A 15,000-nucleotide genomic window follows, 5' to 3' on the forward strand; every position below is an offset into this window, starting at 1 on the left:
ACAAATTCTACAGCTCTGACAGCAAGAGGTAAATAGGTGCAATTGTAGAAAGGTGTGTGTGTTGAGAGAGAAAGAGAAAGGGGAGAGGGAGGATATCCAGAATAGATGGATGGATGAAAAATAGATGATAGGTGATTGATGACAGGTGATAGGGAGGTAGGTAGATGGGTAGATAGAGATGGGAAGATGCGAACCGTTCACCCTGGTTCCTCTCCTTCTTTGCACGGCTGGAAATGCTTTCCTCTGCTCTTGCTTCTATTCTGGTTCATCCAGTGAGCTCAGCTGTTGAGGTTTGGCCTGTCTGCCCCTCTCTCCTGGAAGATCCAGGACACCCTGCTTCTTGGACACACACAAGCTCCCTCTGTTTGGTGACCTTGTGGTGCTTCACACATGTATCTTTTGTGAGGTTTCCCACGACCCTGGGATCTGTCTTTCACTCATCTCTGAGCAGCTTGGGAGAATGGACACTTTCTTACACAGCTACCCAGGATTGGAATTTAAAGAGGGAAGATAAATAGGAAGCAAGTAAAACCCATCCAGAACTTGGCAACAGATTAAAAAATAAAGATTGCAATTTTCTTGTCCTTCATTCTAGCTTATAACATATAGAATTACCACATTCACACAACAGCATCATCCAGTGTTACTGCCCCATGATTTCCATAGAACAATGGCTATTTCATGGTGGTAATTATCTATAGTCTCTGTATAGCATGTTATTGAATTGAATTGGTTTATTTTCCAACCCTTGAATACTCTGAATATTTTTAAAAATCAACAAAACATTTTTCTCCAGAGAACTTTTCATTTTATTGGGTCATTTCTTTAGGGAAAGAAGTTCCAGGAATTGGGATATACCGACCGAACTCTCGGCCCTGCATTCACACAGCCGTGGGTCTCCCCCTTCCCAGCTGGCTCACTGCGTGGTACTCAGACACTTAACCAGTCGGAACCCTGTCTCCTCACCCATGGGAGCAGGAGAATTTTAGTGCTGACCTCACAAGCTGTGGAAATTAGATGACATGATGCATGCAGCTAATTGGCAAAGGCCCTGTGCTTAGAAAGAATCTAGCAAATGGTGGCACTGAAAAGAAGCACTTCACGGCAGGACTCTGTCTCTCAGCCATGACTGTACAAAGGGCCTGCTGTGTTGCCAGCGCTCAGGTCTAGGAGGTGCCTGCAGGGGAGCAACCTGGCTTACCCCAGTGCTTGTCTGGGCACATGGACCGACTGACCCAGGAATTCAATCCATTCCCACAGCCAATCAGCAACTGCCAGGGAGCTTCCAGGGTTCACATTTTCACCCAATAGGTGCCAGTGCTGACGTGACCCAAATTAGACTTCTTGGCTCCCTGACCCAGACACCTGCAATCACCTTCTCACTCCCACCATGGTCCACCAAAGGGCATTTCAATAACACCAATATCTGCTCACAGCGGACCTCCCATGTGTTGGCCCTCTGCACTTCTGGACTTTGTGACTCGTAGCCCCTTTGACAGGAGAGAAAGCCGGTATTCAGGAGCTGGGGCGATTTCCAGGTCACTACAGTGGGAACGGCCCTTCCTGACCCTCTCCTGACGAGGCCTGAGTAGAGAATCAAGGAAGTGAGCCAGTTTGGAGCCCACCGTACCATGGCAGTGGGCATTTAACTGGCACAGAGAAGAGCCATTACCATGCCTGGGATTACTCAAAGCCCCTGCACAACTTGCCCCGGGGTGGAGGCTCATCGCAGTGGGGCAGCTGTGGGAAGGAATGTCACTGGACAGAGGAGTTCCACAGTGAGTGAGAGCACCCAGAGGGCTGAGCTGGGGGAGGCCGTGTCTGAGGGGACAGACCGCTGTCCACCAGGTGCCCTTCCTGGGGATCAAGGGCGGTGCTGTGGCCCAGCCCCCTGCAGGGGTCCCTCCGTCTGTGCTGTCGGTGCACCTGGGGCCTCAGCGCCAGCGAGGGGACAGTGGTGCCCAGGAGAAGCTCGGCACCGGGCTCTCAGCACCCTCACCGTCTGCAAGTGCCTTTCCTTCCTCGTCACCATGTGTGGCTGCTGCCTTCTGTCCTCACGGCAGGCTTCCTGAGGCCGGCTCTCCTCAGGGCTAGAACTTGCCCCTTTAGGCCACAAGGATGATTTTAACCTGGCGAGCAGACTAAGCCCACTCACTCTGGCACTGCCCCTGGGCTGGGGACGCCTCCGTCGTATCGTGGGAGCCGCACAGGAGCTGGCCGTGTGGACACTCTTTCATGTTGATGTCCTAGGAATCCCACAGGCCTGTCCAGGCAGATCTCATTCTGCTCTTAGTGAATCCTGCGGCCACACAAATGGCAGTAAGGAATCTTGCCTGCTCTCCTTGGGTAGGAGGTGGGCAGCCATGTTTCAGCAACCACCTTGCTGTGCCGGGTGAGGACACCGCACAGCAGAGCTCTCGCGCCCAGACACCAGCCACTATCTCCACCCACTGTCCCGTCACGGCAGTCCGGGGAGGAGGGCATCACCAAGATCCCACACGGAGGGACACCCCGCTCTGCTGGCTGAGAACAGCCATGAGGGTGATGCCCGCCCCCACGTGCTGTGGTCCCCGAGCCCCGTGGTCATGGCTTCCTTCCTGGGTCCTTCGAGGGTTGGTCCTTTCTCCCTCAGCCTGGCTTCCATCCCTTCTCTGGCTCACTAATCCTCCACCCCTCTTTCAATCACGGTGATACATGCTGACGGAGCACTTGCTTTCTTGCCTAATTTTATAAACTGTTCAGCCGTGCCCTTATTCACTGTTTTCTTTTAATTATGTATTCTTGTTAACCTCCGTATGCATTCAAAGTTACAGATTGCCATTGACATGGTATTAATTAAAGCATATAATTTATGACATTGGAACTTGAAATTAATAAGTGACAATACAATTACATGGTCTGCCTAATTGTCCTGCAGTAATACAAAGATTGACATTTGAAGCAGCATTAGAAGCTAAAGCACCTCGTAAACTCACAGCAGCTCTGACAGAACCACCAGAACCTACGGAGACCAGCCCCACGGGAGGGGAGGAAGGACTATGGGGCAGTGGCGCGGAAGGGCAGGTGCCTTTTCTCTTTCTGTTGACAGGGGGACTGGTGGGGCTGTTTATCTCCATAACTGAAGAATAGCTTGTATTGGATTTCATTTGCATCGCAGTCGACTTGGAGTCAACTGTCCACAGAGCCTTGTCCTTTGGGTGTCCTTACCTTCACCTCTGTCACTGTGCAAGTCGGCGTGCTAATTCCCTTGTCCACATCCTCTTTCGTCTTCACAGGGGAGGGATTCCGAGTGTGTCTCGCTGTGACGGATGGTTTTCAGAGCTGGTGTTTTGACACAGTGTCAACACCAGGCGCCGGCTCCCTGTAAAACGTCCTGTGGCATCAATACAAGCCACACCCATGTTCTTGGCTTGTTTCAGGACCCTCTCCACTGGGGATGGCTCTCTCCCCCACTCAGGGTTCTTTTGGAGGACAAGGTTTGTTCAAAGCCAGGAGAGCCCAGCAGGGAAGGGTGGACAGGGAGGCAGAGTGGGCAGCATTGGTGTGGACACGGGCCCTGGCAGAAGGGTGAGCTCATGACCTAACAGGTACAATTACTGGTGCAAGCCTGGCTTGGAAATTGAGTAAAAAGGTCAACTTTCCCTGATACGTACACATGCCATACAGTGGGAAACAGCCATTCATCACGTGACAAACCATCAACAAGGGCTTTGGGTCAATGTCTGCTTTATCTTGCTCTGTGTCTGGACCTGGTGTGTGCATACCCGTGTGTGAGTCTGTGTTTGTGTCTGCGTGGCATATGCAGACGTGCCCACTCATCTTGGAAAGTCATGGAGACTCTGGATCTCAGTGGGAAGGTGCTGCTTGTGGCAAACTCCTACTTCAGCATCCGAGAAGCTTCCCTGAGTGCATTCCAATGGAAGGTGACATGGAAGGTGACACTTCCACACCAGGAAGTGATTGTCCCGACTGGAGGTGCAGCCAGACAGCCGGACCGAGGTCTGTGTCCTGCTGCCTCTGCGTACCTCACAAGGAGCCAGACGCCCATAGCTCCTCAGGAAGGCTTGCTTGCAGCCCAGTTTGGGACCTAAGTTGCGTTCTTTCTATCAGGTTGATTCCTGTGCACTGGTTTTTATCGAATGGACAAGTCACTCGTTAACTTTCCACAAGTAAATTGTAAAAGTGACCAAAGACACAAAGTAGATGGGGCGACTCCGCCTCTTGCACACGTAGCCAGAGAGAATGAAATCATGTCCACAAGAAACTGCTGGGAAAGGAGCAAGACTGGACTCGACGGACAGCAAGACGGACGCAGCTCGAAGGCCTTTACTGGCCAGGGAAATACAGCGCTAGATTTTATTAATATGAGACTCACAATGGACAAAGCCACTCTGCTAGACAAAATCCGGACCGTGCTTTCCCCTGCGGATGTGGGCTCAGGTGTCGGCTAGCAGAAGGCCGGGAGACTGGGTGGGGTCGTTCCGATCCTTGGTGAGGCCCTGAGTTCCACAGGTGCGTGTTTGCCACACCAGAAAGTGTACTCTTAAGATTTGTGAATTGATGGAGAATAAATATCACTTCAAAAGAAGCAGCCACAGGCACACACTGAATCCAGTCAACGGTGTGCACACTGAAATATTGATGAAGCAGAGGTCGATCCCTGCAGTGCCTTTGAAGTCTCCTAAGATGAGACGAGGGTCACATGACGAGGACAGAGAAACCCTAACGCACCACCCAGGTGGTCTGGGGGGGAGGCCTCTCTGTTTCTTTACTTCATTTGCACTTTCTGAAAATTTTATGTGAAACTGTTTTGCTACAAATAGTGAATCCGTGGGAAAACATCTCAAATCGGGGGGTGCTTCTCATCAGCATGCATTGTTCATATTTAAAATATATATACAGAGCCATTGTTTTCCCTCAAAACGTGACTTATTCTCCTCTTAGTTTAAGGGATTTTGTGAGTTGTCATTACACTAACAAAGGGAAGGAGTCTCGTGTTTTTGTGGTGTCTAAAAGGAAAACAGGTAGCTCATCTAGATTTTGAAATGATTTTTTTCATTAATACACCAGTGTTATTCACAGATAGAGGATGTTGACTTAGTTGGACCAGAAACTGTCGAAGGATCATCAGCTTCTTTCTCCTACATTCAGTGTGTATTGAAGCGGACCAAGTTCTAGATTCCTGCATCTTAGCCAGAAAGGTGAGGTGCTGCCCCGCCCACCGCCTGTCCTCAGGCCTTGCCATTCTGTCCGGGGCTTCTCAGATGATTTTAGGGCATAAGTTAATATCAGACTTTTCTCTTGAACACCATCTTCAGTTTTCCAAAATTTAGACAGCGTCTCTAGTGCACCTGGACAGGGCTATGGCAGGGAGGAGCGAGGGTGGGCGTGTGGTGGTCCTTCCTCCTCTGTCGGGGCTGGGGCGGGTTCCTGGCCTGTGGAGGAGGCACGGGGGGGCGGGGGAGGCCTGGCTTTGGAGTGCTCTGGCAGTTGAGTGAGAACCGACTCCTCGGGCTTCAAATGCTGTAGAAAAGAGTGGACGGCCCCAAGCAGGGGCGGGTGACTTCCTATCAGAGTCCCGCAAGACCCCACTGCTGGCCTTGCCCCCCTGCCCATCTGCCCACCTGCCCACCACTGCAAAAATCATCATGTGCTTGATGAGGACAGGGGCCAGACTCGAGCTTGGGAAAGAGGGTTGCCTGGCTTCACGTGTTGCCAACGGAGAGCCATCATGGCTGAAGGCGGTGCATGGGAGTGTGCATGTGTCTGCATGTATGTGTGATTGTGCACATTTGCAAGCATGTGTGTGGGCATGTGTGTGTTTGCACGGATGTGTGTGTGCCTGTGTGTGTACACATCATGTTTGTGCCTACGTGTGCTTGTGTGTGTGCGTGTGTATGCATCCGTGCACGTGTGTTTTCAGTTGTGTGTGAATGTGATTCCGATCCTTTGTGTTAGGCTCACTGAGTTCAACTCTGAGGTTGCACCTGGCCTCCCCGATGCGTGTCTGGCCGTGGAAGCTGAGCTCGGCTCCGAGTCCCGCCGAGGAGGCTCCTGGGGTGCCTCTTGCTGCCCAGGTGGTGAGAGGCGTATGGCCTCGTTACTCCTGCATTTATTATTTCAGAAGTGTGGCCCAGGCTCTCTTCGCTGCCAGGCTTCTTCTAAGGTGATGTTAGTGAGATTTGTTTTTGTCATAAAGCAATGTTTTTTCTTTTTTTAATGTTTATATTTTAGCTATAGGTGGAAACATATCTTTATTTTATTTTTTCATGTGGTGCTGCGGATCAAACCCCATGCCTCATGCGTGTAGGCGAGCGCTCTACCTCTGCGCCCCAGGCCCAGCCTCAAGCAGGGTTTTTCCTCTTCACTGAAGTTTACTTGTCTCTCCAGGAAGAGATGCACATCACAGCAGCACACTGGTGCGGTCCTCTGGCAGCGTCATGCCTGGCTCCTGGAGCTGTTGGCACCTAGCTGGGGGGTGCCATGGTGGGGACCTCACGCTGGTGGACCCACCACCGTGTGGCTCCCTTGTTCTCTTCCTGAAACGCCAGTGGCGAGCTCCTGCATCTTTCTGCATTGCTGCAAATGTCATGTTTCCCTGCATTTTTTTCATGGCTGAGTTTTCTGTGCTGATCTTTTATGACAAGGAGATAAAATCCCAGACAGAAGGACATGGTTCCCGTCTGAACTGGTCCAGGCTCTCAGAAGACATCCCAGCACCTCTGATGACACAGAGATGGCTTCGACCTCACACTGTACCCAGCCCTGGACTGATGGTTTGCCACCCCCTCCTTTTGCCCACTCCTCTCCTACTTGATATCTTATTGAGATACGATGCACAGAACAAAGCTGTCCCTTGGAGACCCTCTTCAGTGCAGTCCCGAGGTTGTGCCCACGGCCACCTGACCACAGAAGGCCTTCACCCTTCTGGAAGGAAGCTCCACAGTCTTTCAGAATGACACCAGTCCCCCTGCCCCGTCTGGCGGCTACACCTGCCTTCTGTATTATTAGCTACGTTTTCTGGATGCGGCACACGAACAATCCCGGAGCAGTTAGCCATCTGTCTCTTCGGCTACTGAGCATCAGGTTCTCTAGATCCATCTGTGTCAGGGCCTGGACCCCCACTCCATCCGTATCATGACAGGGACCCCCACTCCATCCATCTGTGTCGTGGCCTGGGTCCCTTTCTGTCCGTGTCAGGGCCTGGGGATCCCCTCTCCGTCCATGTCAGGGTGGTACTCCCACTTTATACTTCTGTGTAGCGGCCTGGACCCCAGCTTGGTCAGTGCCATGGTTGGACCCCCACTCTGCCTGAGTCGTGGCCTGGGTCCCCTCTCTGAGTCACAGCCTGGGTCCCCTCTCTGTCTGAGCCACGGTCTGGGTCTCTACTCGTCTGTGTCGTGGCCTGGACCCCTGCTCCTCCTGTGTCACAGCCTGGGTCCCCTCTCCGTGTCGTGGTGTGGACTCTGCCCGTTGTTGGTGGCTGACCAGACCCCACTGCACACGCAGCAGCAGCCTTTTCTGTCCATGCCTACGCCAAAGGACATTAAGCTCGTGTCCCTATTTACTTGCTATGGCTTGGAGGTGCCTTGGAGGTGCCTTGGTCCCGAGGGCCACTTTCAGGGCTTGGTCCTCCGTGTGCTGGTGTTGAGGGGATGGGCCTTCAGGAGGTGGAGTCCCGGGGCCTGCTGTGAGTGGCCTCGTGCTGCCCAGGCTCTCTGGAGGAGAGGTGCTGTTGATGTCCTTCTGACTCTTCCCTTCTGACTCATGGGCTGTTCCGGGTATTTCTGTCCAGGCTTGTATCTTCCTTAAAGACAGGCCTGTAAGTCCTATGTCCACATTTTAGTTTTTATTTTTTTAAAGAGAGAGAGAGAGAGAGAGAGAGAGAGAGAGAGAGAGAATTTTTTAACATTTATTTTTTAGTTTTCGGTGGACACAACATCTTTCATTTTTATTTTTATGTGGTGCTGAGGATTGAACCCAGCGCCCCACGTATGCCAGGCGAGTGCGTTACTGCTTGAGCCACATCCCCAGCCCCACACATTTTGACTGTCCTCCATACATTCTGGGTACCATAAGCTTGTCCAACATATCAGTTTCAAGTATTTTTGAAATACAGTTGGAATATCTTCTCATTGAGAAGATATGTGATCATCTCTCCACTTTTTTGAGTGTGCCCTTTGATGAAGAGAATATTCTGATTTTGAGCGAGTGTGTCCATTGTCCTTTGGCTGCTTGGGCTTTGGGTGTCACACCTGAGAAACGACCCCCAAACCCAGCTCTGTGTATTCACACCTACATCCCTTTCAGGACTGCACATTCCAGCCCTGCGGCCGTGGCGGGAGGTCGCCCCGAGCTAGTTTCTGAGACCAGGGAGAGGTGTGGTCCAGGTCTACGTGCTGACGTGGACGTCCAGGAGTCTCGGCATGCCCTCTTGAAACGGCACTTTTTCCCCACTGAGGGGTCGTGGCAGTCTGTGAAGACCCACGTGCACAGAGGGCTTCTAGCTGCTCTGTGTTATTCCCTCGCTCGTCTTTGTGTTGGTGGTGAGTACCATGCTGTCTTGGTGACTGTGGGTTTGGATTCAGAGAGTGAGATATACAACGGGAGTTCCCTTGCCCCTCCATGTGAATTATAGAATCAGCTTCTGAAGGAATAAACAAAAAATAACTAGTTTGGATGGGGATCGTACTGGAGGGATCACAGGAACAGCACCGCACTCAGGCAGCGCACTGTGCAAGACACAATGTTGTTTAGATCCATGAACCTTGTTCCCTGGCCCAGCAGGGGACTATTCCAGAGAATGTCGCACACGCACTTGAGAGCAATGTCGTCTGTTGTTGGGTGGTGGTCCACAGATTCTGCAGGAACAAAAGCCTCTTGGATCTTGTGTTCTCTGACCCAGTGAGAGTTCTTGGCCTTGCAGCCAGGGAAAGCATGTGTACAGTGCTGAGCTTCGGCCACTTTGGCACAGAGCTGGAGAGCGGCGGCCTCGTCTCTCCAGGTCGAGGGAGCAGCTGTGGCTCCTGTGAGCCGTGAGTCAGTCTAGCTCCAAGATGCTCCTGGATCCTGTCCCCTGTGCCCCTCTGTCTTGGTCCCACACGCTCCACACCTGGCTCTGTTCAGCTCCCTCCGCAGCCCTCGGTGGAGCTTCCTCCAGGTCCTTTCGTTGGTTGGTTGGTTGGTTTTGTTGGGTACCTGGGATGGAACTCAGGGGCACTCGACACGAGCCACGTCCCCAGTCCTTTTTATATTTCTTTAGAGACCGGGTCTCACTGCGTTGCTTAGGGCCTCCCTGAACTGCTGAGGGATGCAGCCTCTGGAGGGCAGACGAACATCTTCACGGCACAGGTGATGCCTGAGCACCATGAGCGTCCCCAGGCAGACATTCACGCAGCTCGGTGACGACCACACTGACTCTCCAGGTACTGTTTTGTGCTGCGCTGGTGTCTCAAGGTCAGACACGTTTCTGCCTGGGTCAAGCACTGACCCAGCAGCCCTCCGGGTGGGGTGTGTCCCACACCAGGCCAGCTGGTGGCTGAGCTCCTGGCACTGAGCGGTGACCAAGGCCAGTGCTCCTGCGGTGCTTCTGTCTGGGGACTCGTGTGGCAACTCGCTCTCATGAGGCCTCAGGCCTCCCCGTCACATCCCACGTGGCCTCACGCTAGCGTTCTCCACCACTGAGTTCCACGGAGATCTGGGTGTCTGTGGCCTCTGCTGAAGTCTCCCTGGCACCCCTTCAGGTCACTGAGCTCTCGGGGGTTCCCCAGCCAGGACCCAGCTCTCCAAGTGCCCACACCATGCATATGGCTCCCGGGCTCTGCATCTCCAGGGCGGTGCCCCCACCATCCCTGGGCACCCCAGGCCCCTGAGCCTAGTGGACTCTAGTCTGCTCTTCTGACAGGGAGGTTCTGAAGGCATCTTGGCAAATGGCCACAGAACCTTTAGGCTTCTCTTTGGCCTCTATTTCCTCAAGCTCAGAATGAGGGCTGTGGCTCCCTGACACTCTTGCCACAGAGTTCTCTCTGAGTTCTTAAGGTGAGCAAGGACCTTGTCCCCCTCTGCCAAGGACATGTACCTGCACATCACCCACCCCTCAGCACTCTTCAGAGAGAGGGCTGGTGACAATACTGACTCACACGGAGTGGCACCAGACTCCCTTCCACTGCCTGCCTGCCCAGGTGTGTGCAGGGCACAGGGCTGGTCACTGCCGGCTGGACAGTCTCCCAGGGCTGAGCCATCTCTGCTGCCTTCAGGGTGACCACAGCCCAGCAGTGGGCTGCACACTTCCCTCTTGTGCTCACAGGAGCCTCCACAAAAGCTCACGATGTGTGCGTGTGTGTGCATCTATGATGGATGCCCGCCTCTGCATATCTGTGTACACAGTGCACAAAGAGCATTTTCATATGAGTTTGTGTATGTGCTCACAAGCATGTGCACATGCACATTTGTGTGCTCATTTGCATGTGTGTGCATGTACTTGTGTATGTGTGTATGTATGTGAGTGTGGGCATGTGTTCCAGTGCACACATAGACATGTGTGTGCAAGTATTGGTACATCACATGAGTGTGTGGACATACTGACTGTGCTTACATGAGCTTGTGTGTTAGGTCATGGGTGTGTGCACATGAGTTCACATGTGTATGCGAATGCATATTGTGTGACCATGGGTGTGAAAAAGGATGTAAGCGTGTGTGCAAGCGTGTTTGTTATGTGTGTGCACAGGGCTGTGTCACAGCTGGGAACGGGTAGAGTGAAGAACTCACTCCAGGTGCAGAACTGAAGGGTCATTGAAACCTCAGCCATCAAGACAAATAAGACTTTAGGCATGGCTTAAAAAATGTGGGGATTAATGCCAAAAAAAAAGCCAGATGAACAAAATGATGAAAACCATAAAGAAAGAGGGTGAGACCCTGCCCTGCAGAGCCAGGCCCGCTGCCTTCGCCCTACTCCTGGCTCTGAGTCCAATAACACCTTTAAAAGCCACCTGCCGGCCGGGGCCGAGCTTGGCTATCCATGTTTTAGATGTGGAATTTCAGCTGCATTGTGTCGACCACAGAGGGTCCTCTGGTACCACGCTCACGTCAGTGCAAATCCCACACCCCATGGCAGTTGAATAGGGTGTCCCATGACTCTGCCTTTGGCTGGCTGCTGGAAAGCCCTCGGAAGACCTGGCTCAGCTCCATCCTCTGCTGGCCCTGGAAAGCCAGGACACTATCTGCCCCAAACAGGAACTGGAGTTTTTAATCTCAGCAAGAGATTAAAAACTCAGAAGGGGGACCTTCCTCTTGCAGCCCAACTGCATTTTGAAGCTCTTGAGAGCAAGCTGAGTGCTTCACTTACATGGGGGGATCAGCAATGGAAATGCAAGCTTAGTCCAATCACTGTCTGACAATTGTAAGTCATTGTCACACTGAATAATTGGAGGGCCAGCAAGTTAGCATTGAGGACTTTGAAGAATGGAGGGAGGAATCTTAACCACTCCCACGTTTTGGTCTTGGCTTCTTCTGCTGGGCACCCTACCGAGGTGAGTGCCCTGATGGCTTGGGGAGCTGGTACTTGGTCCATGGGCCCTGGGTTGGGGCCAACCATCATCGCATTGAAGGGAAAGTCCCCCCCCACCTGCTCACTCAGAGTCAACAGCCTGTGTCCAGGCCAGCAGGATGGACACGAGGCCTGGGTTCCCGGGACACCACTCATGTGGCAACAGAGAGAGTGAAGGCCGGATGTAGACCCCAAGCCAGGTGCCGCTGTTCCACAAAGGAGGAGGCTGTGCTCTGGGACCTTCGCACAACTGGAACTGCTGACGGCAAGGTTTTCTCCTCATTTTCAGCTCAGGAGCCTTCTGGGGAGACATACTCACCCTGAAATTTGAATTGCTCTGGAGCCTCACAAAATTGAAAAAAAGTTCTATTGAGTAAAATCAATGTTCCTGACGATCCAGCCACACAGACACAGCAAACAAACGGTTCTCCAGCTGGTGCTTGGCTGTCAGGGAGACGCTGGGAAGTAACAGATGTGGCAAGGCCCCACCAGAGCGCTGGAGGCAGGGCCACGGGAGCCACCAACACCAAGTGGACACACCTGCGCCTTCTGCATGGGCCCACAAAAACGAGGTCTAATGAAGGGGGCTTGTGGTGTAAATCAAGTCTGCAAGTGTGGAAGAATCTTCTGTAGAAGCTGGACTCTACCTTTCCTCTCCCCATTCCTCCCTCCTCCAGCCTCCTCCTTCCTCCCACCCTCCTCCTCCTCGTCCCTCCTCCTCCTTCCCTGCCTCCTCTCACCTCCCTCCATTGCTCCTTCCTTCTTCCCTCCCTCCTTCTCTCTTTCCTTCCTTCCTTCCTTCCTTCTTTCCTTCCTTCCTTCCTTCCTTCCTTCCTTCCTTCCTTCCTTCCTTCCTTCCTTCCTTCTCCTTCCTTCCTTCCTTCCTTCTTTCCTTCCTTCCATCCCTCTTTCCATCCCTCTTTCCTTCCCTCCTTCCTTCCTTCCTTCCTCCCTCTCTCCATTTTCTTCAATATAAAATGCAGAGATCAATACATCTCTGTGAAGACAAAACGGAGGACGAAGCAGCTGTGGTGCCTGGTACAGAGGCTGTGATCCTGATGAATAATGCTGCTGTCATAACAGCAGGGATAATTTAATGCTGGCACTTAGCGACATGATAAATAGCTTGTCAGACACGGGCAGCAACAGAGTCGACTGAACTGCCCATGACAAGTTCTGAAATATTAATCTTCTGTTAGGTGAAGGCAGAGGCGGGGAAGCGGCCCGGGGCGGCCCGCTACCCGAGGGAGCAGGATATAAGCAAACACAGTGTGGTTTTTAACGCAAAGATTCATGTTTTTGCTTAAAAACATTTCATCTGTGAAACAATGTTTTAAAGGTTAAAATATATCCACCCTAGAGAATGGCTGAATTTTTTAAATGACCAAAGAAATGTTATCATTTAGGGCACGCAGCTCGGCCTGGGTCCTCTGCACCTCTCCAAACCTGTTTCTGCTCAGTCAAATTGATTTGAAGGTAGTGCGTTCGAGTTTAAAATACCCTGCTAGAAGGATGAACTAAGATAAATACCTTTTCCTTAGTAAAACTTTCAGCTTGTAACAGGATACACACTTTAACACATAAGAGAGCTGGCAAGCATACGTTTATTGTGAGTCTACACTTCACCTATTTTGATGTGGTATTAATATCACAGTGGCTCCCACTGGCTTTTAGCTCATATTTGCCCAAATCCTCTTATTGAACATGAAGTAGCTCTTGGGTATCATTAAAACTTAGGGTGTAAGGGCAACAGAATAGGAAGAGCAATTGAAATAAAACTGTCCAAAGCCCTCCTTTCTCTCCCAAGGCTTTGAAATGACCAGCAAGGTGGTGCATAATGAAAGTTAAAATACAAAATAAAATGTATACCAAAGTGTGGGAAAGGAAAAACACCTTTTAGTAACTATTTCCCATTTCTTACGTCTCTTGCATGGTTCTTCCTCCACAGAGATTCAAGGTCATGTATATGCATATAAAAATTTATTCAAAGAAATAAACTGAAGGACGGAGAATTGACACTTTTGAAAAGACAGGCAGGACATTTGTAGAGGACAGAAATGCCAACCCCATCGGAGGGTGTTCTAGTACACACGCCAGGGCTGCCCTGAGCTCCAGCTGAGGGCCAAGGCCCTCCCTGGCCCGCACCACTCCAGCTGGGGAAGTGTTTCCAAGACAGCTGTGTGACCTTCTGTCTCTAACAGGTTTTAAGACATGTTAGAGAGAGCAGCTAAATCTCATTGAAAGGTAGATTCATTTTAGGGTCATCTCAGATTGTTTTAGAAAAACCTCTTTGGTCCTGGGCAGGGGCACCCCACAGCCAGCCCTGAGGATGGAAGGAAGCAGGCTCTGTTGATGATGCAGTCCACGGATAAATGCCACAGCACTGCTTTCCACCCGTCCCCCATGTCTCTCCCACACGGTGGAATCAGTCCCCCTCTGCTACGGGAAAGACCCCAGTGGAGAACAGGAGAATGCTTGCCCCGGCTTTCAGGTTGTCCACTGCCTTCCGTCTTCCCGTTGCCTGGGCCTATTTTAATTTCACAGATCCAGATGGGATGAAGATAAAATTTAGAGATATTGGCTAATTATCTGTGCTCTATCAGGGAATTTAACGTGCAATTCACCTCTCCCTACTTAGCACTTTATTTGATTCTACTACCAATTACTGCTGCACTGAATTGATTCCCAAGGTACCAATTTCTCAAAATGACTGACAGGGGGTGCTGCTTCTATAAGTACCAATTGACCTGGGAGGATGCGATTAGCATACGCAGAGGGTCCTAGGAGAGCTCTGAGCGGTGCAGGGTCTGCAGCAGGAAGTGTGGAGGAGCCTGGGAAGCCTTGTGGGCCTCTGCATCTCCAGCCTGCGTTTCCCAGTGGTGCCATAGCAACAGCACTGAGGTTGCACAGGCTGCCCTGCCAGGGCACCAAGCTCCTGGAGGCCTCACCTGAGTCTCCGAGAAATTAGCTCCCATCAACCCACAGGAGAGAGAGTAATGCTGAGCAACCACAGCACCTCTGCACCTCGAGGTACTTCAGGGAACATGGGAGGTACTCTACAGAGTGCTTAGGAGATGGGTCTTGTGTATGAAAACAGTTCATTTAACACCAAGATAGACTGTCAAGAAGATTCTTCACACACTGTATGATACTGGCAATGTCAGGGCTGTTGGCCAGGGCAAGTTTGAATTTTATTTCCAAGGCTTAACAGGTCTCTCACATTATGAAAACAAAGCATATCTTCAAACCCAAAATTGAAGAGATACAGGTGTATGCACACACGAGTTTCAAGAGGCTTGAAGTCACTATCTATGGAAAGAACACAATTGCATGGGCTTTAGATTTTACCTCTCCTGGGCAGAGAGAAGGGATATATTCAGGACAACTTTTCTAGCAACTCTGTCACTCAGCACAGGGAGATGTTAGATGTGAATCAGAAAAAAAGCACAGCTCAC

This window comes from Spermophilus citellus (assembly GCF_964194105.1).
Source record: "Spermophilus citellus genome assembly, chromosome: 12".
Lineage (NCBI taxonomy): Eukaryota > Metazoa > Chordata > Mammalia > Rodentia > Sciuridae > Spermophilus > Spermophilus citellus.